This window comes from Leopardus geoffroyi, chromosome A1 (assembly GCF_018350155.1).
Source record: "Leopardus geoffroyi isolate Oge1 chromosome A1, O.geoffroyi_Oge1_pat1.0, whole genome shotgun sequence".
NCBI classification, from domain to species: domain Eukaryota; kingdom Metazoa; phylum Chordata; class Mammalia; order Carnivora; family Felidae; genus Leopardus; species Leopardus geoffroyi.
The window spans coordinates 143,984,037-144,010,269 of record NC_059326.1 but is presented as its reverse complement, the minus strand read 5'-3'; the positions used below and the strand labels follow the sequence as shown (position 1 = coordinate 144,010,269).

Here is a 26,233-nt window from a genome sequence, read left to right as displayed (position 1 = left end):
TAGCAAATGATGAATTAAGTAACATTCATGATATTTTAGAACTGTATTTCTGCCTTGTAAAAAATAATACATAGTTATCAGAGGAAATCTGGGAAATAACAGAAAAGTATAAAGAAGAAAGTAAATATCATTTGTAATCCCAGAGAGAACAAACCCTGTTAGTATTTTGTTTTATTTCATTCTAGTATTAAAGTACAGTAAATTAAGGGTGCCTGGGTGGCTCTGTCAGTTAAGTGTCCAACTCTTGATCTTGGCTCAGGTCATGAACTCACAGTTCATGAGATTGAGCTGTGTCAGGCTCCGTGCTGACAGTGTGGAGTCTTTTTGGGATTCTCTCTCTCCCTCTCTCCTTCTCTCTCTCTGCCCCTCCCCAGCATGTGCTCTCTCTTTAAATAAATAAATAAATAAGTAAATAAATAAATAAACTTAAAAAAATGCAATTAATTAGACCATACTGTATGCACTCTATGTATGTATGTATGTATGTATGTATGTATGTATGTATGTTTGTATTGTGCATGAGTGGGGAGTGGGGGCCAAGGGGAGGAGAGAGAGAAAATCTCAAGCAGCCTCCAGGCCCAGCTCAGAGCTTGATGTGGGGCTTGATCTCATGACCCTGGGATCACTACCTGAGCTGAAATCAGGAGTCAGATGCTCAACTGATGGAGCCACCCATGTGCCATGGTGTGTGCTATTTTATATCCTAACTTGTTATCACATGACATTGTGAGCATTTTTACATAAGAATTCTGTTTACATATATTTTTGAGAGAGAGAGAGACAGACAGACAGACAGAGGATCACAAGCCAGCTCTGCACTGACAGCAGAGAGCCCGATGCGGGGCTCGACCCCACAAACCACTAGACCATGACCTTAGCCGAAGACCAACGGTTAACTGAAAATTCTTAAAAGTAAACATTGTAATTGGTATATCACATTTAATCTATCATATCAACATTTATTTCGTACTTTCCTTTTATTAGACAGTGTATTTCTTTTTATTTTTAGTTTTATTTATTCATTTTTTAAAACTTTAAAAGTAATCTCTGCCCCCAACACGGGGCATAAACTTACAACCTGAGATCAAGAGTCACATGTTCCACCAACTGAGCCTGCCAGGCACCCCTACTGTATTTCTTACAAACAAAAACAAAAACAAAAACAACACCACACACACACACACACACACACACACACACACACACAATTATTATAAATAAGTCTTATGTACTCTTTCTCTATGCCCTGCCTCTTTAGGTTAGAGCTCTGGAAACATTCCTGTTGTCACACAATGTGAACATGCATTTCTATAAAGTCACACTATGCAAAATTGTGAAATAAAAACCACAGGCCTTAAGGGAAAATGGGGACGCCTGGGTGGCTTAGTCCATTGACCCTCTTTGACTCTTGATTTGGGCTCAGGTCATGATTTCAGAGTTACGGGATCAAGTCCTTTGTGGAGCTCTGCACTGAGTGTGGAGCCTGCTTGGGATTCTCTCTCCCTCTCTCTCTCTCTCTCTCTCTCTCCCCCCTCTATCATCTCACCCCACCTTGTACTCTTTCTCTTTCTAAAAACAAAACAAAACAAAAGGCAAACTATTTAAAATGGTATTACGGTTTTACAAATGTTAAGTGGTTAAGAAGAAATACATAAATACTATGAAAAGTTTGGTACTTGATCTCAAAAAGATGGAAATTTGATTGTGGAAGTGGGTGTTGAAAGAGTTGTAGCTTATGAGTTACTGTGAAGTTGTGGAAGGAGGGTTATCTGAAATTGGATGTGTGTAACACCACATGTGCTTTGGAAGTTCCTAAGTGCTGTTTGAACTGAGGCATGCATTTCAAGTATTCCTGTGTAGCTCCATTCAGCTGAGTGCAGTTTTCTGCCTTCAGTGAGTGTCTCCCACAGACATAATTACACATCCTGCTGTGTTCAAATTGTTCTCTAACATGGCAGGGGAGGAAGAAGTTTTCTTTGACTTTCCTAGTATGTCTGGCTGACACAGACAGATTAACAGGAGAAAGCCATACACGTTTATTTAATATAAGTTTTATGTGATTTGGGAGCCCTCCGAATGAAATAAAGACCTAAAAAATGGCATAACCTGCTTGCTTTTATATTAGGTTGAACAAAGAGAGGCAGGTGTGGAAAAGTGACTTAACTGTGTGGGGAGATCTACTAGAAAGAAAAGAATTATTTTAAAGTTTGTATATTTATTTTGAAAGAGAGAGAATCCCAAGCAGGCCCTGCACTGGTGCAGTGGGGCTCGGAACCCACAAACTGTGAGATCATGACCTGAGACGAAATCAAGAGCTGGATGCTTAACCAACTGAGCCACCCAGGTGCTCCGAGAATTATTTTCACAAGGAATGTTTGTTTAGGATTTGCTCCATCTCAACTTCTGGTCCTTCATGGGTCCTTCATAAGAATGTCTTCCTTCTTCCTGGTAAAGGGAGGACACCTTACGGGAATTATCCCCTGCTTTCAAGGAGAAAAAGGAAGGCCAGAGTGCCCTTCTTGTACCTGCTGTTTCTCGGGTGCCTTTAACTCAAAATAATCAATATAGCAAAGTACTTATTTTGGGGTGACATGCTCTAAAGTCCTTTAGACTCAATCCTCTTGGAACAAATATAGCTCAGAAGCCCCGGGCATTGGAGACGTTCCTCACTAAGGCTGAGTGACCAATTCATGCTCCTGTTAGCCGTATGAGGGAGGAGTTGGCCCCCCTGCCTCCCTTTGGACTAACTCCAAGAAAGTTGGTGCTGGAAGTGCCTGGAAGGGTCTTCTGCTCCTCCTCCCCAATTGTGCTCAGATTTCTTGTACTATAATAAGCAAATAACTCCAGAGACCGGAACTTCCTATCTTTGGAAGCAGCTCTCCTTCATTTTAGGGAGCTCTGGTTTAATTCTTCCTGTGGGCCTCCCAAGGCTGAAATGACCCAGTGGCTGGGATCTTGGAGGGGGAGGCAGTCATTTTGCATAGTAGTAAGAAGAGGCAGGCAGTGTTGAAGGTGGGCACAGGCCATAAGAGGACCACAGTTGGGGGCACCTGGGTGGCTCAGTTGGTTAGGCGACCGACTTCGGCTCGGGTCATGATCTCACAGTTTGTGAGTTCGAGCCCCACGTCGGGCTCTGTGCTGACAGCTCAGAGCCTGGAACCTGCTTTGGATTCTGTGTCTCCCCCTCTCTCTGTCCCCTTCCCTGCTCACATTCTGTGTCTCTCTGTCTCTCAATAATAAATAAACTTTAAAAAAATTTATAAAAAAAAAAAAGAGGACCACAGTTGTGTTGATGCTGTTGCTTATGGGAATCCACAGCGTCCATCCAAACCATATACTGAAAATTGGGACATGCTGACAAAGGGGAATTGGGCCTCTGGGTATGAGAAATTTCAGTTGGAAGCCAAAATATTTGGAACTTTTAGTAGACTTAAATAGTTTTTAAGGATAATGGTTAGGCAGTTTGAAATTAGAACCATCTTGGGAAATCTTTGGTTGGTGGCAAGCGACCTAAAGTCTTACTGCTGACTTTCTGATGGGAGCAATAGCTGTCACTCCTGGTCGTGGGTTACTGTTTTCACAAACAAAACACCCAGGTGTCCCATCCCCTCTCTTCTCTTAAACTCCCACGTAATTGTTTAAATTTTTTTCCCAGCGAGGCACCTGGGTGGCTCATTCAGTTGGACATCCAACTTCGGCTCAGGTCATGATCTCGTTGTGGTTTGTGGGTTCGAGTCCCATGTCGGGCTCTGTGCTGACAGCTAAGAGCCTGGATCCTGCTTGGAATTATGTCTCCCTCTCTCTCTGATACTCCCCTGCTCATGCTTGCTCTCTCTCTCAAAAATAAGTAAATGTTTTTAAAATTTTTTTCCCTAGAAAATTCTACTCTGTTTGTGGGTCATGGGATTTAACAGAAAGCAGTTTTTAAGAATGTGCTTTCTTACCCAGTGATGTAGTTTGTGAAAGTTGCAGGTTGCTAAATACGGGATATTAGGCCATTTAGAAAGAGCTGGTTAACCAATGAGCCACTCTATGCAAATTATCATGCTCAGCAGTAGCTTCTGGTTGCAGGCTTTGAAAAGCATGAAGTAGTAAATTATTTCCTTATGATGGGGGGAAGAGAGCAATGAGGGTTGTCATGGGATTACATTTTCTTAGGAGCAAGAGGTCCAGCAGAGCTGAGTCTCTGACTTCTTTTACCTGCTGTGGTGTGGCAGAAAGAAAGCAGGGCTTGGAGTGCTGGAGAAGAAGGCTAATTAATGCTCATTCCACTTGCCTCTCATTATGGAGAGTCTGAGGGTATTCCCAGATTACTTGGGAGATGCCCCTCCTCTCTTCCAAGTAGCATTATCCATCCATTACCTCTTCCTGATGTTTGTAAGACTTTGAGAATAGTAACTATTAGTACTGTTAATAAAGTCTGGAGCTCCTGATCACATATTATCTATTCTATAAGGCTGTCATTAGAAGAAATAAAGAGAAAGCTGTAGACTGGTTAAATGAGCTATAGCATTTGGAAGGACGGATGTGAGCTAGTGTGTCCCAGGGCAGTGCTATTGGTATGTTGGGTACGTCAGTTCTTTCTTGTGAGGGACTCTTATGAAGAGCTGATATATAGCATTCGTAATAACCCTCAGATGTCAGTAGCACTCACCAATCTTTGTGAAAACACTGTCCCCACCTTTATGACCTGTGACCCACAAAGCCCCAGGAGGATGGCCTGGTGCTGCCTAGATAAGAACTACTGAATGCTCTGGGCTTGATTTTTTTTTTTTTTTTCATACAGGTTAGAGTTCTTGCAAAACAGACTGAATCCTCCCCAGTGTGGTACAGCTATAGAGATGAAAAAGGACACAAGCAAAGTAGATTATTCTCTCCCACAGCACCACCTTGACATAAAGGAAATACAGTAAAAATTTGACACAATGATGGCAGGTTGTACTTTGGATGTGGTTTACTTTATTATTATTATTTTTTATTTAAAAAAACTTTTTAAAGATTTTATTTTTGAGTAATCTCTACACCCAATGTGGGGCTCGAACTCACGACCCTGAGATCAAGTCGCATGTTCTACCCACTGAGTCATCCGGGCACCCCTGGATGTGGTTTACTTAATTGTTTTATTTTTTAAAGTTTATGGGGCGCCTGGGTGGCTCAGTCGGTTAAGCGTCCGACTTCGGCTCAGGTCATGATCTCATGGTCCGTGAGTTCAAGCCCTGCATCGGGCTCTGGGCTGACAGCTCGGAGCCTGGAGCCTGCTTCAGATTCTGTGTCTCCCTGTCTCTCTGACCCTCCCGCATTCATGCTCTGTCTCTCTCTGTCTCAAAAATAAATAAACATAAAAAAAAAATAAAGTTTATTTATTTGGGGGGAGGGGAGACAGAGGGAGGGGGAGGGGCAGAGAGAGAATCCTAAGCAGGCTGGAACCCATGAACCGTGAGATCATGACTTGAGCTGCAATCAAGAGCAGGGCGCTTAACCGACTGAGCCACCCAGGCACCCGGATGTGGTTTGCTTTAAATGTTACTCAGAAGTATTATATTAAGATTTAGTGCTTTCGATATGCCAGTTAAATGAGCTTATGTTTGATAGGAAAAGGAAAAAGCATGCTTTATCGTGGGAGAGAGAATTCATTTAGACCTATTTCTGGTGTGCATTAAAAAAATTTTTTTTAATGTTTATCTTTGAGACAGAGAGAGACAGAGCATGAATGGGGGAGGGTCAGAGAGAGTGGGAGACAGAATCTGAAGCAGGCTGTCAGCACAGAGCCCAACGTGGGGCTCGAACTCACAGACTGTGAGATCATGACCTGAGCCAAAGTCAGAAGCTCAATGGACTGAGGCCACCCAGGTGCCCCTTTCTGGTGTGCATTTTAAAAAGGCTTTTTTTGTTGTTGTTGTTGATAGTCCAGAGGCAGTATAGTTGAGTAGCTGTGATGGGCAGCTTGAGTTTAGATGTAGTCTCTGCCCCTTACCATTGGTGTGCCTTTCATTGGTCCTTTAGTTTACTTACCTGTGAAATGTAGTCACTGATATCTTCATAGGATTTTGCACTTGGAACAGTAACAGACCCAGAATGTGGGTTCATAAATGTTCCCTGTTAGGGGTGGGCTGGCACGCTTTGTTGGGATAACAGTACCCAAATTCTAAGTTGTGAATAAGCCTCTTTTGAGGTTTGATCCGTGCCCTGTACATCAGAATAGATAATGTATAGCTCTAATATTTAACCATATTAAAGTAGGTTAAAGGGATCCAAAAAAGTCTTAAGAGAAAAGATTAGTGAACTTCTAAAATAATGATCTTGGAATGCCTAAGGTTTTTCTAGTTGTGATGGAAGATACATAAAACAAATTGATGAATTTGACTATACGAAAGTTTAGGAACTTGTCCTGAGTAAAAGATAAATAAAGTTGAACAAAGTGATTTATAGGAAAAAGGTCTGTTTTCCTTAGTGTGCCAAAAGAGTTTTTATAAATCAGTGGAAAAGACACACAGTGGAAAAATGGACAAAGGGTAGGGATAGATACCTTAGGGGAAAAAAAAATGGAAATAGCTGGTAAATATGTGAGAAGGTGCTCAGTCTTACTCATAACTAAAAGAAAAAAGTTTTTTAATGTTTATTTATTTTTGAGAGACAGAGCATGAGCGGGAAAGGGGCAGAGAGAGAGGAAGACACCGAATTTGAAGCAGGCTCCAGGCTCTGAGCTGTTACCACAGAGCCCGACATGGGGCTTGAACCCACGAACTGTGAGATTGTGACCTGAATTGAAGTTGGATGCTTAACCGACTGAGCCACCCAGGTGCCCCAACAGTCTTACTCATAATTAAAAAATTCAATTAAAAATGGAGATATTTTTTCACTAATCAGATTGGTAGTTAAAAAGTATAATACCCTTGGGGTACATGGGTGGCCCAGTTGGTTAAGCATCTGACTCTTGATTTTGGCTCAGGTCATGATCTCACTGTTCCTGGGATTAAGCCCCGCACAGTGCAGAGCCTGCTTGGGATTCTCCCTCTCTAATAAATAAATAAACATTAAAAAAAAGAAGTATAATACCCACAGTTGACAAGGTGATAGAGAAACCAACCTCTGTGGGTTCATGGCTCATTCATTTCTGAAGGAATATTTAAATTAGCATAATCATTTTGAATCATCATTAAATTGGTCTGTGTTCGTGGATCTAGTAATTCTACTGTTTTTTTGTATTGGAAGTAAACGTGGAACATCTTAATTCATCATTAATCATGAAAACTGATTAAAAAAATTTATTAGTCTTCCATCAATGGAATATTAGGTCGCCACTAAAAAAATGAGGTAAATTTGTGTGTGCAGACAGGGAGAGATGTCTAAGATGTGGTGTTTAATAGGGATTAAAGAAAAGTGTGTGTATAATGAACCCAATGTACAGGGGTTCAAAAGGAATAGGCACATATGTATGTAAGTATGTCAGCATTTGTATATGCATAAAAATTTCTGAGCGTTTTAAAGACCTATTGTCATGTGTAGAAACTGTTACATATGGAGGACTATATACTGTTATATATACAAGATATATATAGAAACTGTCAACCGTGGTTATTGCTTTGGAGTAAGAACAGGAGGTTGGGCGGTAGGGGATAATGTAGGGAGCATTTGTTTTTCATTTGATATCTTGATGTGCTGTTTGAATTTATTGTGAGCATGTGTTGGTTACTTTCAAAATTTTCAGTCTTAGATTGTAGCAAACTGAAACAAATGTGTGAATTTCAACATGTTGTATAATTGCGTTTTCTGGCACTGTTTTCATTCTTGATACTAACTCTACCCCTCAAGGAGATGGTGGTGGTAGTATATATGTTATATATATGAAATGGGTTTAGACATAATAGATTTAACTCATTTTTACATTAAGACAGGAAACTGAGATGATTAATTTGGCTGCACAGTTGGTACAGATATGTAGTGTATCTGCATTATCCACAAGTTGCATATGTAAATATAGATTTTTCATAACTAAAGTATACTAAAGTGAATAGAGCTAGAAAAAAAAGAAGATTATAGTTAAACTGTCAAATCAGTTTTTGTAAGTGTCTCCAGCTGGCTGTGGATTATTAGGATGCATTGAAAGGGCTGCTTTGATATGACAAGAAAATTGTTGGAGAAATGGGAGCTCCAATATCATCCATTGCCATTGTACAGTCTCTTAAGAAAACTAAATGTTGAAAGGTCCATGAAATACTTTATGTAAACTTTACAAAGCATTTTATAGCTGACCAATAAGTTAAGCACATGAAACAATTTCAGCTTTTCCAAGCGCTAGGAATTTGTCCTTGGGGACACTATATTCCTGTTTAAATTAACAGGTGTTCAAAAAAAATCTCACAGTTTCATTTTTATTCTTAAAGTGGAGTTGGAGAAATGCCTAAGCTTTTACTTTTCTGTTGTGAAATATCCAACTTTAAAAAAAATCATGGGGATACTATCTGGGTGGCTCAGTCGGTTAAGCATCCGACTTCAGCCCGGGTCATGATCTTGGGGTCTGTGAGTTCAAGCCTTTCGTTGGCCCCTGTGCTGACAGCTCAGAGCCTGGAGCCTGCTTCGAATTCTGTGTCTTCCTCTCTCTGCCCCTCCCCTGCTCATGCTTTGCCTCTCTTTCTCTCTCTCTCTCAAAAATAAAATAAACATTAAAAAAAATTGAAAAAAGTCATGATTTGAGGTTTTCCCCCCACCCACTTCCCTCTTTCTTTTTAAAAATAATACTTAATTGTTTTTTAACATTTATTTATTATTTATTTTTTAAGTTTATTTATTTACTTTGAGAGAGAGAGAGAGCAGGGAAGCGGCAGAGAGAGAGAGAGAAAGAGAGAGAGAGAGAACACCCAGAGCCCGATGCGGGACTTGAACCCATGAACTCTGGGATCATGACCTGAGTGGAAATCAAGAGTCAGAGTCAGACACTTAACTGACTGAACCACCCACGCACCCCATAATGTTTATTAATTTGGTGAGAGAGAGAAAGAGCATGTGTGTGAGTTGGGGAGAGGTGCAAAGGGAGAGGGAGAGAGAGAGAATCTTAAACAGGCTTTGTACTGAGCTTGATCACACCACCCTGGGATCATGACCTGAGCCAAAATCAAAAGTCAGATGCTCAACTGACTAAGCCACCCAGGTGTCCCTGTATGTCCCCTCACATTCTCACCAACTGTCATTATTGTCCTTTTTTTTTTTTTAAATTAAAGTTTTTTTAAAAACAAATTTTTTTTTTTTTAATGTTTATTTTTGAGACAGAGAGAGACAGAGCATGAATGGGAGAGGGTCAGAGAGAGAGGGAGACACAGAATCTGAAGCAGGCTCCAGGCTCTGAGCTGTCAGCACAGAGCCCGACGCGGGGCTTGAACTCACGGACTGTGAGATCATGACCTGAGCCAAAGTCGGACGCTTAACCAACTGAGCCACCCAGGCGCCCCTAAAAAAAGTTTTTTTAAACTAGAGTCACCCTAGTGGGTATGAAGTGGCATCTCATTTTGATTTTGATTTGCATTTTCCTGATGAGCGATGATGTAGAACATCTTTTCAGGTGTGTACTAACCATTTGTATATCTTTGGAGAAATGTCTGTTCAGATCCTTTGCCCATTTCTAAACTGGGCTTTTTTTTTTTAAATTACTGAATTAAAAAAACATTTTTTTTTAAGTGTTCATTTCTTTTTGAGAAAGAGACAGAGTGCAGGGGAGGGTAGATAGAGGAGAGACAAATGCAGAATCCAAAGCAGGCTTCAGGTTCTGAGTTGTCAGCACAAAGCCCAACATAGGGCTTAAACCCACAATACCTGAGCCAAAGTTGGACGCTTAACCGACTGAACCACTCAGGTGCCCATTTTATTACTGAATTTTATAAGTTCTTCATATATTCTAGATACCAACTCCTTATAAGGTAGGTAATTTCAGATATTTTCTGTTACTCTGGGAGTTTCTTTTCACTTTCTTGATGATATCACTTGTAGTATAAAATATTTTAATCAATGTAGTTCAGTTTATCTATTTTTTCTCTCATTGCTTGTGCTTTTGGTTTTGTACCTACGAAATTTTTACCTAACTCAAGGTCATGAAGATTTAGTGCTGTGTTTTGTTCTGACAGGTTCATAGTTTTCACTAATACGTTTAGGTCTTGGGTACATTTTGAGTTAATTTTAGCATATGGCATAAGAAAGGGGTCCAACTTCATTCTTTTGCATTTGCATGCCCAGTTCCAACATCATTTTTTGAAAATACTCTTTTTTTCCTCCATTGAAGTATCTTGGCCCACTTGTCAAAAATTCATTGGACCATAAATGTTAGGATTTATTTCTGGCCTCTCAATTCAATTAATTTCTAAAAATTGACTATACATTGGAGGAATTATTCATCTGGGATTTAGACACAGTGGGACTGTCAATCAGTGGGCTGGAAATTGCAGTTTGGTGACTGGTGACTAGTCACTCTTAGATGGTTGACTCATCTCTGTGTGATCATGAGGTTAAATATTACAGTGGTTTAATTATAAGTAACACAAGGCTGTTGTTAGAGGCATGAGAAATGATTTTCTTTGTGCAAATCACAGAATATAAATACTGCAGCAGTAGAAACTGGGGCCATTCATATATCACAGTTAAATTGCTCCTGGGTAATGGAGTTGTCAGGATTAAAGTGCACTTCCTTGCCATATGGAGCAGTAGCTGGTTCTTTATTTGATATTTTCACTTATCAAAAAATAAGTTGGGGTGCCTGGGTGGCTCAGTCGGTTGAGCGTCCAACTTCGGCTCAGGTCCTGATCTCACCGTTCCTGAGTTTGAGCCCCGAGTCGGGCTCTGTGCTGACAGCTCAGAGCCTGGAGCCTGCTTCGGACTCTGTGTCTCCCTCTCTCTCTGCCCCTCCCCCGCTCGTGCTCTGTCTCTCTCTCTCTCTAAAACAAATAAAACATTAAAAAAATAAGTTAATTGGAAAATGAATTTTCATTCAGTTTTCCAAAATAATAATTTTTTTAAAGCGCTATTACCTTTTTCCTTTTTAGCTTTTTTTTTTTTTTTTTTTTTAAAGTAATCTCGACCCCCAGACATGGGTTTCAGGCTCATGACTCAGATCAAGAGTTGCATGCTCTACTGACTGCGCCAGCCAGGTGCCCCCCCTTTTATATTTTCTATATTCACCTGGTTAGGTGGTTAAGAATGCTGACTTTCTTTTTTAGTTGAAGAGGGCTGGCTTTGAAGTCACGTCTGGGTCTGGCCCCTGTCCTCACCCCTAATGAGCTGTGACCTTGGGTGACTTATTTTCTCAAGCCCAAGTATGTCATTGCTACAGTGGAGATAATAATAAAAGTAACTGCCTCCTGAGTTGGGAGAGATTGTCCACATATAACAGAGCCATCAGAGCACTTGGAACTGAGTGCTGCACAAATGGGTGTGGTTGCCTTTGTTGTAATTTTTTAGATAGTTCTAACCTACCGCTGCCTGTGCTCCCACCATCCCCCAAGCCCTCTCTGGAAAACGTTGACAAACAGGAACACTGAGGGGATTCGCTTTTTGGTCAGATGTGACCTTTGGGTGATGGGGCTAAGAGTGCTTGAGCTGCATGTTCCTGGAGCAGGTTGAGCTGCTGGGAGGAAGGGAACCACTGGGAGTTTCCTTGAGTGTTGGGAAGCAAGCTGGCAGCCAGGGAAGTCTTCCTAAGCGTCAGCTTCATGTTGAATGCGAGGAAATGAGATGATAGCTGCTTTGGAGTAGCTAGGTTCACATCCTAGTCCTGTAAATCTCCAAGCTTCTTCCTTTTTAAGAACACTAAGAATAATATCAGTCACTAACATTGTTGTAAGTGCTTTGAATACCTTTTCTATCCCAATAATCCCATGATGTGGGAAATACTATTATTTCTATTTTGTACATGAGGCGACCAAGGTGCAGAGTAGTTAAATAACCTTATAGTGAATGGAATGAGCGTTTATTATTTTTTTTAAGTTTATTTATTTTGAGAGAGAGCGTGTGCGAGCTTGCAAGTGGGAGAGGGGCAGAGAGAGAGGGAGAGAGAGAATCTGTACTGTTAGTGTGGAGCCCAGCTCGGGGCTTGAACCCACAAACCATGAACTCATGACCTGAGCCAAAATCAAGAGTCAGTCGCTTAACCGATTGAACCACCCAGGCACCCCTGGAACGAGCATTTAATATAAGCTGCTGTAGAACACTGATTTATGTGCCAGGCACATGGGCTGATAAATAAGCACTTTAGAGGGCTGATCTCCTGTAATCCTTACAGATGTTCATCATCATAACTTTGATCATGGGGGAACTGTGTTTCGTATTGCCTTGCTGGCTAAGAGATTCTGCCTTATGTTAGGGAGCAAGTTTCTGTTGTTCACTTTTACTCTTTTATAGTGTTGACTTAAACTACAAATGTTTAATGCAGGGGAGTTCAAATTCTTATTTGTTTCTTTTGATCATTTTTCAGTCTTTTTTTTAACTTTATTTTTGAGAGACAGAGAGAGACAGAGACAGGGTGTGAACTGGGGAAGGGCGGAGAGAAGAGGGAGACACAGATTCCAAAGCAGGCTCCAGGCTCTGAGCGGTCAGCACAGAGCTGGACATGGGGCTCAGTCCCATGAACCATGAGATCATAACCTGAGCCAAAGTTGGATGCTTAGCTGACTGAGCCACCTAGGCGCCCCTATTAATCATTTTTCAGTTATTTGCTAACTTCAAGATTGGTCGCAAAACTATTTTATTTCATGCAGTCTGAAAAGAGATGATTCCAAGATGTTAAATTGGCAAAAATTTGTTTCTATGTATGTAAAGTCTTCAGGTGATATGTGTAAATAAAAAAAAATATATATGTATGGTAATTTTTATACGATCCATGATCTTGGAAGGTGGTATTTTGAGGGAAAGGGAATTTTCTGAACTTATCACTAAATTTGCTTTAAGCCTACGTATAATTTTTGTTTTCTGTCTTTTGCTTTTGAATCAAGTTGTAATAGTTAATTTCCTAGGTATCTTAGAAGGAGTAGAAGGTATTCTAGTATTAGCAATGGGAAAAGTGAATCATGGGACATTTTAGAAATGGACGTTTTGTACAGAATCATAATGAATGAAAACGGAAGCACCTGTAAAATTCTGTACTTACTAGTTGAAAGAAGGCGGCTAATGGTACAGGAGACTTGGATTATGGGGTTGGATTCTAGACTCACTACAAGTGTCAAGCTTGGTTTCGCTCTATTTTATGCTTAGTGTCTGCATTAAAAAAAAAGTTGTTTTTTTTTTTTAAATGTTTGTTTATTTTTGAGAGAGAGAGAGTGCACGAGCAGAAGAGGGGTAGAGAGAGGGGGACAGAGAATCCAAAGAGGGCTCTGTGCTGACTGCCCAGAGGCTGATGCTGGGCTCAAACTCAAGAACCGTGAGATCACAAAGTCAAGGGTCAGACACTTACCGATCTGAATCACTCCAGGTGCCCCAGTGTCGGCATTTTTAACTGGGGCCCCAAATAATTGCTAGAAACTTTTTTTTCTTTTCTTTTCTTTTCTTTTCTTTTTTTTTTTTTTTAATGTTTATTCATTTTTGAGAGACAGAGAGAGACAGAGCATGAGTGGGGAAGGGGCAGAGAGAGAGGGAGATGCAGAATCCGAAGCAGGCTCCAGGCTCTGAGCTGTCAGCACAGAGCCCGACGTGGGGCTCGAACTCACGAACTGTGGTGAGATCATGACCTGAGCCGAAGTCGGGCACTCAACCAACTGAGCCACCCAGGCGCCCCTAGAAACTTTTGAACATCACCTCTCTCTGTAGAACATAATTTTATCACGAGCGTGTATGTCTGCAGATCTTGATGGCTGCTCCATTTTAGAGATGGCACCGGAGAAGTCTGGGTAAGTTTTAGGGCCTTGCTGACTGAGTTCATATCTCAGGACCGTAGGAAATTTCCTTCACTTCTATCTGCCTCAGCTTTCTCATGTGTGACAAAATGGAATCTACCTTCTTTTTCTGTGTCTTTTGTTAAATAACAGAAATTCAACCAAGTCAGTTTTAAAGATTTGGCTTTATTCATCCATTCATGAAGGGCGACATCTGATCAAGCAAATAGAGGGGAGCTCAAATGGCTAGAGAAAAGGAAAGGTTTTTAAAGGTAGACAAGGAGTGGAAAAAAGGAAATTACTAGCAGAGAATCCATTGATTTAGGCAAAGTCCCCTTCCTAAGGGGAGTGGAAGGGATCTGTCAGTAAACTTCCTGGTGCTGGTCAGGAAATTCTATGTTGATTGGTTAAAGGTTACATTTCCGGGGAGTTAACACTGCAGTTGGGTTAGGTATTAAGTCTTGGTTTACTGACCTGGGGTCTTAATCTCTAAGTGACACCATTTTGGGCCTGTGGTTTTATTTTTACCACATGACTACTTTACTATTTTGTCTTTCCAATACCTTTTTAGAGTCCCTATAGCTTATATAAGTTTTCATGCCAAAAAATTAAGTAATACTTTCTCATTTGTGAAAAATGGCAAAAATGCCAATGAAAAAATGGTTAAATGAGTATCTATCTTGTGAGGTTGTGAGGATGAATTGAGTCTATGCTGGGACACCTGGCTGGCTCAGTTGGTGGAGCATATGATTCTGGGTCTCAGGGTTGTAAGTTCGAGCCCCACATTGGGTGTAGAGATCACTTAAAAATAAAAACATCTTTAGGAAAAAAAAAATATGAATCTATGCCAAGAACTTAGGACCCTGCCTGGCACCTGGAAAATACATAACGCAGTTTTTTATTAAAGTATTAGTATTATGCCAGAATTTATAAGAAGAGTGAAGAATGCCTTCCAGAAACACGGGGATGCCAGAGGCTGTGTCTGTGTTCTTACAGCAAGCCATTGGAGTGGTGGGCGCAGATCAGGAAGATGCGGGTCCAGCGGGCTCTGCCTCACGCCTTACGTGCATGTATCCATCTGCTTTACCGTCTCTTGATTTTATGTACTTCTGTGGGGTCAGGTGCAGGAGGCTTCAAAACACTGCACTCCAGGTCTCCTGGAGATGTGATGATGTAGCAGAACTGTTTTTGGAATCCTCCTGGTTGTTGAAATCAGAAAGTCAGGTTTCCTCATGTGTAAGATGAGGATTGTGACACTTACAACATAGGGCTCTTTTGAAGATTAAATGGAAGAATGTCACAGAAACACCTTACTGCAGTGCCTTGATACAGAGGAAGTGTTTAAGAAATGGTAGGTAAATATTATTTATAACGAGTACAGGGTAGAAGGATCCGGTTGCCTGAGACAGTCTCATCTTTAATTATCAGTGTTTAATAGCAGCGCAGCATATAATTCTCTGCCTTAAATTATGGAATTCTCTGCTTAAATTGTGGAACTTGCTGCAAAGTTTGTTTGCCCTTCTTGAATTCACGTGCTCCGTGCACAAACATGCTTACATATGCAACTGCATATTATACCTGCGCAGGAAATAACCCTATGCTCTCAAGGCAGTATTGAAGTTATCTCAACTGCCTTTTCTAGTGTTAGGGATCTCCACTCTCTCCTTGGTGCCATCAAGGTTTTGCTGCTCATTACCCTTATCCTTGCACTGTGCTATGTTAGAATAAGAGTGAATTCCGAAAAGGATGTAACTTACCTAGGCTTTACATTCAAGTCTATAATGGGAATAATGCTACTCTGCCTGCCCATCATGTAGGGTGGTTAACAGGATAGAACAAGAGGAAGTTTGTGAAGGCATGATCCAAGTGTTACCCTTGAAAAAAAGTTTATATGTATACATACATATGTATATATTTAAATGTTTCTTTTTGAGCGAGAGGGAGGGAGAAGGCAGAGAGAGAGAGAGAGAGAGAGAGAATATCCCAAGCAGGCTTGCACTGTCAGCTCAGAGCCCAACACAGGGCTTGAACTCATGAATGGTGAGATCATGACCTGAGCCAAAACCAAGAGTCGGGACGCTCAACCAACTGAGTCACCCAGACATCCCCAAGTGTAACCCTTTGATGGGAGTGTAAGAATGCAGGAGTTAGCCTCATGCGGGAAGTTAGTACAGGCCTCAGCAAAGAGTTCAGCCCTTGCAAGTGAATGAAGTCAGGGTACAGGCTCCTGGAACATAGAATTCACACAGTTCTGATTCCATAATAGGCCTACCTGCTGTTATAATCTTTAAAATGAAAAGAGAGGAGCACCTGCCTGGCTCGGTAGGTACAGCTTGTGACTCTTGATCTTGGGGCCATGAGTTCAAGCCGACCATGTTGGGCATAGAGCTTACTTGAAAAAAATAAAATGAAATGAAACAAAAAAAAAATTAAGAGGCAAATGCCTTCTCTTAGGTGGTAGAAATATTTTTATATTTGTCTTTGGTCTATGCCAGACATTTGGCGCTAATAAAAAAACAAATAAGCAGGCAAAATAAAACACGACCTGTCTCACGAGCATCCTTGATGACCTCAGTTCGAAGTAGCATCTCCCTCTTGGGGGGCTGCACCATTCATTTAGCTCTCTGCCGGTCCATCTCATACCAGTTACTTCAATAAGAGTTCTGTCTCTCCTGGTAGACAATGAGCTTCTGAAATATTCAACAGATATTTACAGAGCACCTGCTTTGTTGCAGGCCTCAGGTGAGGCACTGCAGACATTGCCTAGAATGAGATGGACAGTCTTTGCTTTGATGAAATATAGAGTCTAGTGAGGGGGACAGATTTTAACTAAATCATTCCCAAGAGACCTAATTCCAGTGTGATTAGTTTTATGAAGTTAAGACAGTTTATAAAAGGAACTTAATCCAGCCAGTAGGATTAAGCCGGTCAGGCAGCAGCTTGGGGAAGCATTAGCCCTGGGGCCACCATATAAGGTTGCGTAGTACTACGCAAAGGTAACCAGCTGAGAGGGAAGGTGGGAGCTGAGATGCTATGCCTGCTGGCTTGCTCATGCTGTGCCTTTTTCTAATTTCCAGAAATGCATCGTGTAGAATATCAAGGGGCAGTTCCTGTTAACTGAGCCCCCCCATCTTTCCCCACCCTCCCAGCCCCCCGCAAAGGTATTACACTGATAATTAAACATTATAAAGCAGTGGGAAGAAATTGACTTAGAAGGCTCCCAACTGAAGCAGAAACCCCAGTTCTTTCATTTACTGGGTGTGTCTTTGTTATTTGATCAACTTTCTCATGCATAATAGAGCTGGATAACACCATAGGGTTATGGTGAACATTAAATTCTATAACATATGTAAAGAGTTGAGTAAAGTATATGATGCACAGAATAGGTACTCACTAAATTGTGTTCGGAACAAACTTGTCAGTTGCTTATGTTAGCATTGTTTCTGTTACCCATTTTGTCCTAAGTTTTCTCAGTATTTCCCCAGTTTCTTCCTTGCCTTCTTTGGGAAGACTGGACATTGGCTAGAATTTCTGCATCACGCCTTCTTCCTTTCTAGTTGTCGAATGGTCAGTTGTATCATCAAAGGTTTAAATCTTCCGGGTTTCTCCGTGTTTGTCTGACAACTACTTTTTGTTTTGTTTTGTTTTTCCTGCTTTGGATGGCTTCATTTCAAGGTCTCCTGGATGCCTAAGGGTAACCTGGAATTTAGTCTGCAAAATGAGTTTTAATTTGATCAGAGCATTGACTCTCAGACTTGTTCTCAGAGTGGGGATCCTCTGTAAAGTCTGGTGTCCCTTACGGAGTATTCTGAAAAACTAGATAAGTTTTTACAGCAGAACATGATTATTATATATGGCCTATAAAATCCCAACATGTCTGTTCATGAAAAAGCAAGCTAAATATCACCTTCTGATTCCTGGTATTCCATTTCATGAATGGTTGTGATGTGTTCTTTCTGCTTGCGCTCTGCCTGTATACCTAATTAATTGAGAGTAGGTGAAGTTTCCCTAGGCCTCCTCCTGTTGCATCCACACGACTCCTGAAACAGAATGCTACGGGCACCAGTGACTGTCACAGCAAAGTTTATTGCAACGAGAGGCAAGGCCGATGGATCAGGACTGACACTCTTGATCTTGATCAGAGTGCAGCCTCGAACAGCTGGGGTACAGTTTTTATTTTTATTTATTTATTTATTTATTTATTTATTTTTTAATTTTTTTTTTCCCCAACGTTTATTTATTTTTGGGACAGAGAGAGACAGAGCATGAACGGGGGAGGGGCAGAGAGAGAGGGAGACACAGAATCGGAAACAGGCTCCAGGCTCTGAGCCATCAGCCCAGAGCCTGACGCGGGGCTCGAACTCACGGACCGCGAGATCGTGACATGGCTGAAGTCGGACGCTTAACCAACTGCGCCACCCAGGCACCCCAAGGGGTACAGTTTTTATAGTCGACCACGACCACATCGTCTTATCATCACCTGGGAACAGAAAGAAGAAATAGTTCCCAGATGGGGGTGGAAACAGTTCTGCCCTTAAGCCACAACCAGTTGACCTCCTTGACCCTGCCTCTGGTGCCCCTTTTAAAACAAGGCTGTTATCTCTTAGCCTACAGTGTCAACCAAAGCTGTTATTTTTCAAGGCTATAGGTTAGCCCTACACTACAATTTAACCCTTACACTCCCACCATCACCAGCAAGTCTGGGTCCAGAAAGGTTTCTCAGTTATTTCCTACTTTATTGCCATCCTCCCTCACCCCTCAGCTTCCCACCTGGGAACTCAGGCACAGTGCTGATTCCTTGGTCTCCATGGAGGGTGGGGGTACCCACTTCACTGGCAGCCCCGCCCCAACCTGTCCCACCCCCTGGGGCTCCCTGAACAACAAGACCTTGGATTTCTCTGGTGAAGGAAGGAGGGGCGAGACAGATCCAGAATCTTCAAAAGAGCCCTCTATTTGGTCCATCACCCACTCTGCCTAGATGAGAAATGCTAGGTTTGATTGAACAAATAACAGTAATTAAGGTCCATTTTCTGAACTGCCCACCCCTGGGGCCTGTTTACCTTGTAGCCGGATAACCATTCGTTTGGTGTGTGTGTCAGCCTAGCCTTGTGGGCCATTGTGTTCCATTTGATGCTGGGTAACTTCAGTCTAGAGCTGATGGAAGAGCTGTCTTTATAGTTTTAAAAAGCAGAGGGAACACCACTCCCAATATGAGTAAGTAACTTCCTGCATTAAAAAGAATGCCCCAGGGGAATCCTCTCTCTTAGGCTCCTCTGCTCCACCTTGCACTTGGTCACATAACCAGTGCTCCGATGAGTAGAAAATAAGAAGGCAAAAGCTGGGGTAGGGGTCCCCTCTATGAGAATATTTACATTTCTGTTGGTATTTTGATAGAAAAAATGTGACTCATAGGTTCCTTCATTTGGCCCTGGTTCCTTCTGCAAATTTTAGGACCAGCAACAGGACGCGTCTCAAATTGGGGGTTGGTTGCAGGGGAGGAGTTGCACATGTATGACACTTCTCTGCTGGTTGGTACCATCGAGGCAGCTCTACTTGAAGAAAAGCATCATCATAAATGCTGCCTCGGACTTTGTGCCAGCTGGCTTTGTCGTGAGGACCAGGCTCACAAGAGGGGGTGATGATGAAATTCGCTGGGCATCTGCACAGCACTTCAAATGAAAAAGGGAATTAACTGCAGATATTTGCTTGGGGGGAAAGGCATACACCCATTCATTCCTTCCTCTTTAAGCTAGAAGTGGGAGACAGAGATAGATTTTGAAGATGAAAGGAGAGGAGAGTTGATAAGGCTTCCTGAAGTTTTGAAGGACTGAGGAAGGGTGGAATTAATGGCGAGAAAGTTTTTTCTCAGCTGTAGGAAAGCAGTACAGCTGTTACTTCATCTCCAAGAAAAAGCTGTTAAACCAGGAGGCTTTCATCCTGAAAGATAGAGGCAGTTAGAGGGTGGAGGGCGGCCAGTGGGAGGGACGTGAGTTTACCCATGAGAAAGGAGAAGTCCAGGCCAGTGTGGGCCTTTCCTCTGTCCCCCTCCTCGCTCCTGCCCCCAAGTGCTGGAGCCTTCCGGGTCCGCCCACGGGTTTTCCAAACCAGAGGCCCCACGCCTGACATTTTTGTTTCCAATTTATGTATTCATTTAAGTGCAAAGAGGTTCTAGATGTCACCTTCTATTGGGCTCTTTTGTGAATCTTAAAAAATAGGATCGAATGAAATCCTGACTGCTGGAAAACCCGAGGTAGATGGTGCATACAGGTTTTTCCTTGCACAGAGCCACTGGAGCTAGACTAACCTTCACAGAGAGGCATCTTGCCAGCGCGAGGAGGGTCAGAGGTGTCGCTTGAGTGAGTAGTGGCTCCTTTCTATGGCCTGGAAGAGGACTGGCCAGCACTTGACCCTGCACTTAGGTTGTGTGTGAGATTGGGGGTGGGGGAGGGACTTCCTGCTCTCTGTCTTCTCAGAATGGGGGGAGGGGAGGGGAAGGGAGGTGCAACAGGGGACTGGGCGCTTACCAGCCACAGCCTGTGGCTGTTCAACAGCATTCAGTTTTGTGGCCACCCCAGGGTTAACTCATCATGTGCCAGCCTTTCATTTTAACTGTTTTGTGATGGAAACTTTTCAAACTGTACTAGACGCTTAAACCCTTACTGCCTTCTTACTGTGGTCAACAGTGTCATTTAAACCAATTTGTGGAGGGGCACCTGGGTGGCTCAGTCAGTTGAGTGAGCATCTGACTTTAGCTCAGGTCATGATCTCATACTCCATGAGTTTGAGTCCTGCGTCGGGCTCTGTGCTGACAGCTCAGAGCCTGGAGCCTGCTTCAGATTCTGTGTCTCCCTGTCTCTCTGCCCCTCCCCTGCTCATACTCTGTCTCTCTCTGTCTCAAAAATAAATAAAAACATAAAAAAAAATTTTTTTTAAACCAATTTATGGGGACTTCATTTAGTTGTTTTGAATATCCGTTAGTCTTTGGCACTATAGATACAGAGGTGTGGGATCCAAAGGCTTGTCCCTCCTCCAGATGTACTCAGTTGTCTCAAGTGGTGTGTGTTTCCTGGTCCACTGATGCTCATCACTGAATTTGTCCTTGAGCCAAATCACCCAACATTTCTGGGCCTCAGATTTCACATCAGCAACATGAGAGGACTGGACTGGACCAGAGGCTTTCACCCTAAGTGCTGGGTAGAATCTGGGGAATGCTGAGTTTGACCTAAATCGACTAGAATGCAAGCTTCATGAGGAACTGTACCACCCGCCCCTGGTAGTGCCTGGTCGCCAGTAAGCATTAGGTAAATTTGGTGTATGAACACGTAAGCACATTTGTAGTATTACAGTGCATCCGTACGTTTTATACATTGGAGTTGCACAAAGGCTTCCATTTGTCGGGGAGAGGAGTGCCCCGCCAACCCACCTGAGCTCTGAGGTCACCCCCGCCCCAACTGTCTGATCCGCTGAGACAGGCTCGTTTCTGTTCTCCATCCCACAACATCCTTGCATCGGGTTGGCTCTGTGGCCTCCATCCCCAGCCTGGGAAGTGCTCCGTGACTCGTGACTCGGCGGGGTTTGGGGATCAGGCTGGCAGGAGGCACCTCTTGGAAGGGGTTTGGCAGGTTTTTCCCGTTGCAACATAACCCCCATGACAGAATTAGGCGAATTTTGGGGTTTGTGTTTCAATAATTGCTTGTTGATAAGTAGAACAAGCAGGATTTTTCCTCTCTTATTTTGATGAGAAGATTTAAAAAGTTTTTTTTTTTAAATTTTTTTTTTCAACGTTTATTTATTTTTGGGACAGGGAGAGACAGAGCATGAACGGGGGAGGGGCAGAGAGAGAGGGAGACACAGAATCGGAAACAGGCTCCAGGCTCTGAGCCATCAGCCCAGAGCCTGACGCGGGGCTCGAACTCACGGACCGCGAGATCGTGACCTGGCTGAAGTCGGACGCTTAACCGACTGCGCCACCCAGGCGCCCCTAAAAAGTTTTAAAAAATGAACACCTCTCTTCCCATCCTACACTTACCATTTTGAATTTCAAGGTTTCATTTTCTTACACTTTTTTTTCCTTCTCCCTCCAGAACTTGCTTAACTCCTCCTTCTTAAGGTCTGTTCTGCTGCCGGTATTTGTGGCTTCAGTGGGTGCAAATGAATGTTCTGCCTGCCTTGTTTGTTCCTTACTGGAAGCAAAGTACAAAGATGGCTGTAGCTTTTGGCGGGTGGGAAGTGCTTCTATGTAAGTGGTCCAGCTTTTTCTCAGGTTGCTAGGATGCTCTCCTGGGTTTGGATCTCAGGAGCTTTATACCCAAAAGTAGTTTCCTTCCAACAGATGGATTTATAAACCATGTTAGAGCAGGAAATGAAAACATTGCTATAAAAGAGGTATTAATCATTTGGTCCCAGCCCCCTCTCATCCTTACCTCTTTCTTTAGAACCTCAAGGACCAAGGAGAATGGATATCTAGGGAGGAGGGACATGACAGATGGACTGATGATGTGTATACCTGGCTCTTTTTTTTTTTTTTTTTTTTCCTATCACCTTGTGCCAGGCTCTGTGTTAACTTTATCTGAATTGTCTCATTTAATCTTACTAACAGTCCTTTGAAGTAGATGTTTTTATTCCCATTTTACAAATGAGGTCATTAATACTTAGGGGGTGGTAAAGAATTGGTGCACGGCCACATAAGCAGGCAGTATTCAAGCTTGGGTGTGAACCCAGATGGCCTGACCTCATAGCTCTTGATTTTAACCCTGAAAGCTGTGGTTTGCAGCAGAAGGGGGGAGGCAATTGTTCGAGACATTTCTGATTGTCACCACTTGTGAAGGAGACAGGGAGGGTGCTCCTGGCATCCAGTGGGTAGAGGCCCAGGAGGCTGCTTAACATCCTACCATGCACAGGACAGCACCCCAACAAAGACTTACAGGGCCCCAAAATGCCCTAGTGCCGAGTTTGACCTGCCTCCCGGGAATGTTTGTTTTCTGTTGAACTGCCAGGAAGTGGAGTTAGTTCACCTTTTAACCTTAAACATAATAGATTCTGTCCTCTGACCTACAGAACTATATCAAATGTGGTGTTTTTTAGAAGAGATATAAGTGGAGGTTGGCATGATGGAATGAGTCAAAGAATCCAGCTGCTATCTGAGGACCGAGAACTTGATCAACTTTTTTTTTTTTAATTTTTTTAATGTTTGTTTATTTTTGAGAGAGTGAGAGAGACAGAGCGTGAGTGGCAGAGGGGTGGAGAGAGAGAGACATACAGAATCAGAAGCAGGGTCCAGGCTCTAAGTGGTCAGCACAGAGCCCGATGTGGGGCTTGAACCCACGGATCACGAGATTATGACCTGAGCCAAAGTTGGAGCTCAACTGACTGAGCCACCAGGCCCCTCCCACTTTGTTTTTTGGGTGCTGAACGTAACCCTAACCTTGTGAGAAAAGAGACTCTCAGGGAGAACATTTTTGTCCAGGTACCACCCCCAGAAGCCAGCGCTGGCATCGTGTGTGTTCATAGCGTGCCTGTTTCAGACTCAGTCCCTGGGTACCCAGTGCCATTTAAGGAAGGACACTGACCCTTGACAGTGCTTTTCACTGAAATGATGTTAAGGGTAGAAACCAGTATATTCTGGTATGTCGAAACCTGCGTGAGAAACTACCTGTCAGAAACTCCTTTCTGGCAAACCCCCAGAATCTGGTTCCCACGGTCATGGCCAGGATTGTAAAACCCTCGGAGTTTTAAGGGATTCTTGAACTCAAAAGAGAAAAACTTAACAATTTTATTTATTTTTGATTATTGTTATTAATTTTTTTAATGTTTATTTTTTTTTGAGAGAGAGAGAGAGAGTGAGCAGGGGAGGACCAGAGAGAGAGGGAGACACAGAACTCAAAGCAAGCTTCAGGCTCTGAGCTGTTAGCACAGAGCCCGACATGGGGCCCGAACTCACGAACTGTGAGATCATGGTCTTAGCTGAAGTCCTATGCCCAACCAACCAAACCACCCAGGCACCCTGAAGAATTTAAGAATTTTAGATGAAGGAAATATAAGAGCAGATTTTTGGGTTAGGCAAATGTATAGCTTTCTTGTTCAACTCCTTGAACTTTTAGGTAGTTGTTTAATTTTTGTCGTTTCATTTTTATTTGCTTCAAATTCCACCAAGTAGAGGTTTCCTTATAGGTATTAAATACTAACAAATATTACAAGGGTTAAGGAGTTTTCACTTTTCTATTGTGGTAAAAAATAGAAAATTTACCATCTTAACCAACTTTAAAGATACAGTACAGTAGGAATTTTCTGGTTTTATCCCCCCAGTTACAGAGATGGTACACTCTGGCTTTTCTCTCTCATATAGCTAAATTAGTAGTTTTCTTTTACTTATTGGCTGATTAAATTCATAAGTATTTGAATGTTTACCACCTGTGAGAACAGAAACTTTGTTTTGTTTTCTTCCAAAATAGAAACGTGTTGTCATGTTTTTCTAATTAGAAGCTATGTGCTTGTTGCAAAGAGCTTAGAAAATACAGAAAAACATAGTTAACTCCTAATCCTACAGGTCTATTAATGTCTGTTGCCATATTGGTATATCCTTTCAGATTCTTTTTTTTGTTGTTGTTACTGCTCTAGGTCTGGGTATATTGTTACCTCAAATGCTATCATACTCTATATTGTTGTGTGTTATTTATTTTCAGTTAATACATTGTGTATATCTTTCCATGGCAATAAATTTTTCTGTATCCACTCTATAATCATTGTGGTGGGTGCATTGAATTCAGTGATGTGAATGTACCATAATTTCAGTGGTTAGTACTCTTTCATTGAACATCCAGGTTTCCTTTCTCTCTCCAAAATGGCACGTAGATGGTCGTTCTTAACACATATCTTTGTATTCTTGCTTAGCGAGGGAAGAAAAAGGTCTCTTGTTTTAATTGCCTCATTCCCAGGAACTAATGCTGTGCATAGTAGGTTTGTAGTATAATAAATATTAGTTGAGGGGCGCCTGGGTGGCGCAGTCGGTTAAGCGTCCGACTTCAGCCAGGTCACGATCTCGCGGTCCGTGAGTTCGAGCCCCGCGTCGGGCTCTGGCCTGATGGCTCAGAGCCTGGAGCCTGTTTCCGATTCTGTGTCTCCCTCTCTCTCTGCCCCTCCCCCGTTCATGCTCTGTCTCTCTCTGTCCCAAAAATAAATAAACGTTGAAAAAAAAAATTTAAAAAAAATAAATATTAGTTGAGTGAATGAATGGCTTAGTTATTTCCATAGGATTGGGAATAGGGCTTTTAACATGGGGTAGGGCACAGTGGTTCAGGGAGCTTGGTGATTGGGGGTGTTGAGCTGTTTGGGGCAGGGCTGTATTTAAGCGGGATCATTCAGGTCCACTGAGGCCAGAGATTGCCTGCGAGAGCGAAAGGGGCACAGAGAAGGAGATGCCTTCTTCACATATTTGTTGAATGCCTACTGCACACCCAAGGGCAGGCAAGAAAAAGCGCTTCCTGTCTTGCTGCCTCCTTCCCACGCAGCCAGCTTCCCTTTTGTAGGGAACCAAAGTTTCAGGCCAGCGTTGTCTGTCCTGCTCACCCTCTCTGTGCCAGCAGCAAGGAGAGACAACCAGATTCAAATTCAGGCTCCTCCACTCATCAGCCTTCTGACCTTAGGTTGCCTAACCCCTCTGAGCCCCTGTCTCGGCTCTGTAACTTTGGGGTGACAAAACAGCTGATAATACTATTTGTGCCTTGCAGCGAGTAAGAGATCAATAAGTGTTAGCTATTGTTAGCTAATATTATAAATTAAATAAGCTTTAGTAAATTGCCCTATGTTCTTTTGTATGGGAGAAATCCACTGTAAGCCCCAACCCAATTTACTAACGCAATTGTAGCATGGTTGAGTTTCCGACAGCATGATCATTTTGTGTGTTAGGGACTACCTGCCAAGTGTATTTGTTCTTTGGGGAGCTCCTCCTTTATTGAGCAGAGGGAGCTGCGTGTTCTTGACCTCCTAGTTTTCAAGTTTTACCATTCCCTTGCACAGCTACCACTAAAGGACAGCACGTGGCCCCATGCTGGCAGGAATTGAAATTTACCACTACCTCTGCCTTCTAGTAGTAGTGAGAGATGTGTACAAGTTTGATGGGAAGCTGTTTTTGCACTTGGAGCCTGGAGAATGAGCTGCAAAATGTTGGTTGGGGGCTCTAAAACTTAAATAAATATTGCTTGTCAAAGTGGAATCAGTTGATTATCTCTCTGCTAACCCCCGGTTATTCATAGGTAAGCCTAAAACCTCAAAAGAGAAGGAAGGAAAGCAGGCTGTGACATTGTATGTGAAGTATTGTATATTACTGAAAGATGTGGAAATCCAAATTTAGGTAAAGGATAGAGAACGCTTTTTACCTGAATTAAAAA

The 26,233-nt window shown here is 42.4% G+C and overlaps 1 protein-coding gene and 1 long non-coding RNA gene across 2 annotated transcripts in view; one reads left to right on the top strand and one right to left on the bottom strand.

Moving 5' to 3' along the window:
• The window catches only part of SERINC5 (serine incorporator 5), a 103,584-nt gene that overhangs the window by 13,494 nt on the left and 63,857 nt on the right, over positions 1–26,233 (top strand). The window lies entirely within an intron of this gene.
• Positions 18,280–20,238, bottom strand: LOC123607495. Its single transcript, XR_006716761.1, has 3 exons — positions 18,908–20,238; positions 18,735–18,821; positions 18,280–18,327 (listed from the first exon to the last, which is right to left on the bottom strand). It is a non-coding gene; the product is annotated as an uncharacterized LOC123607495 (long non-coding RNA).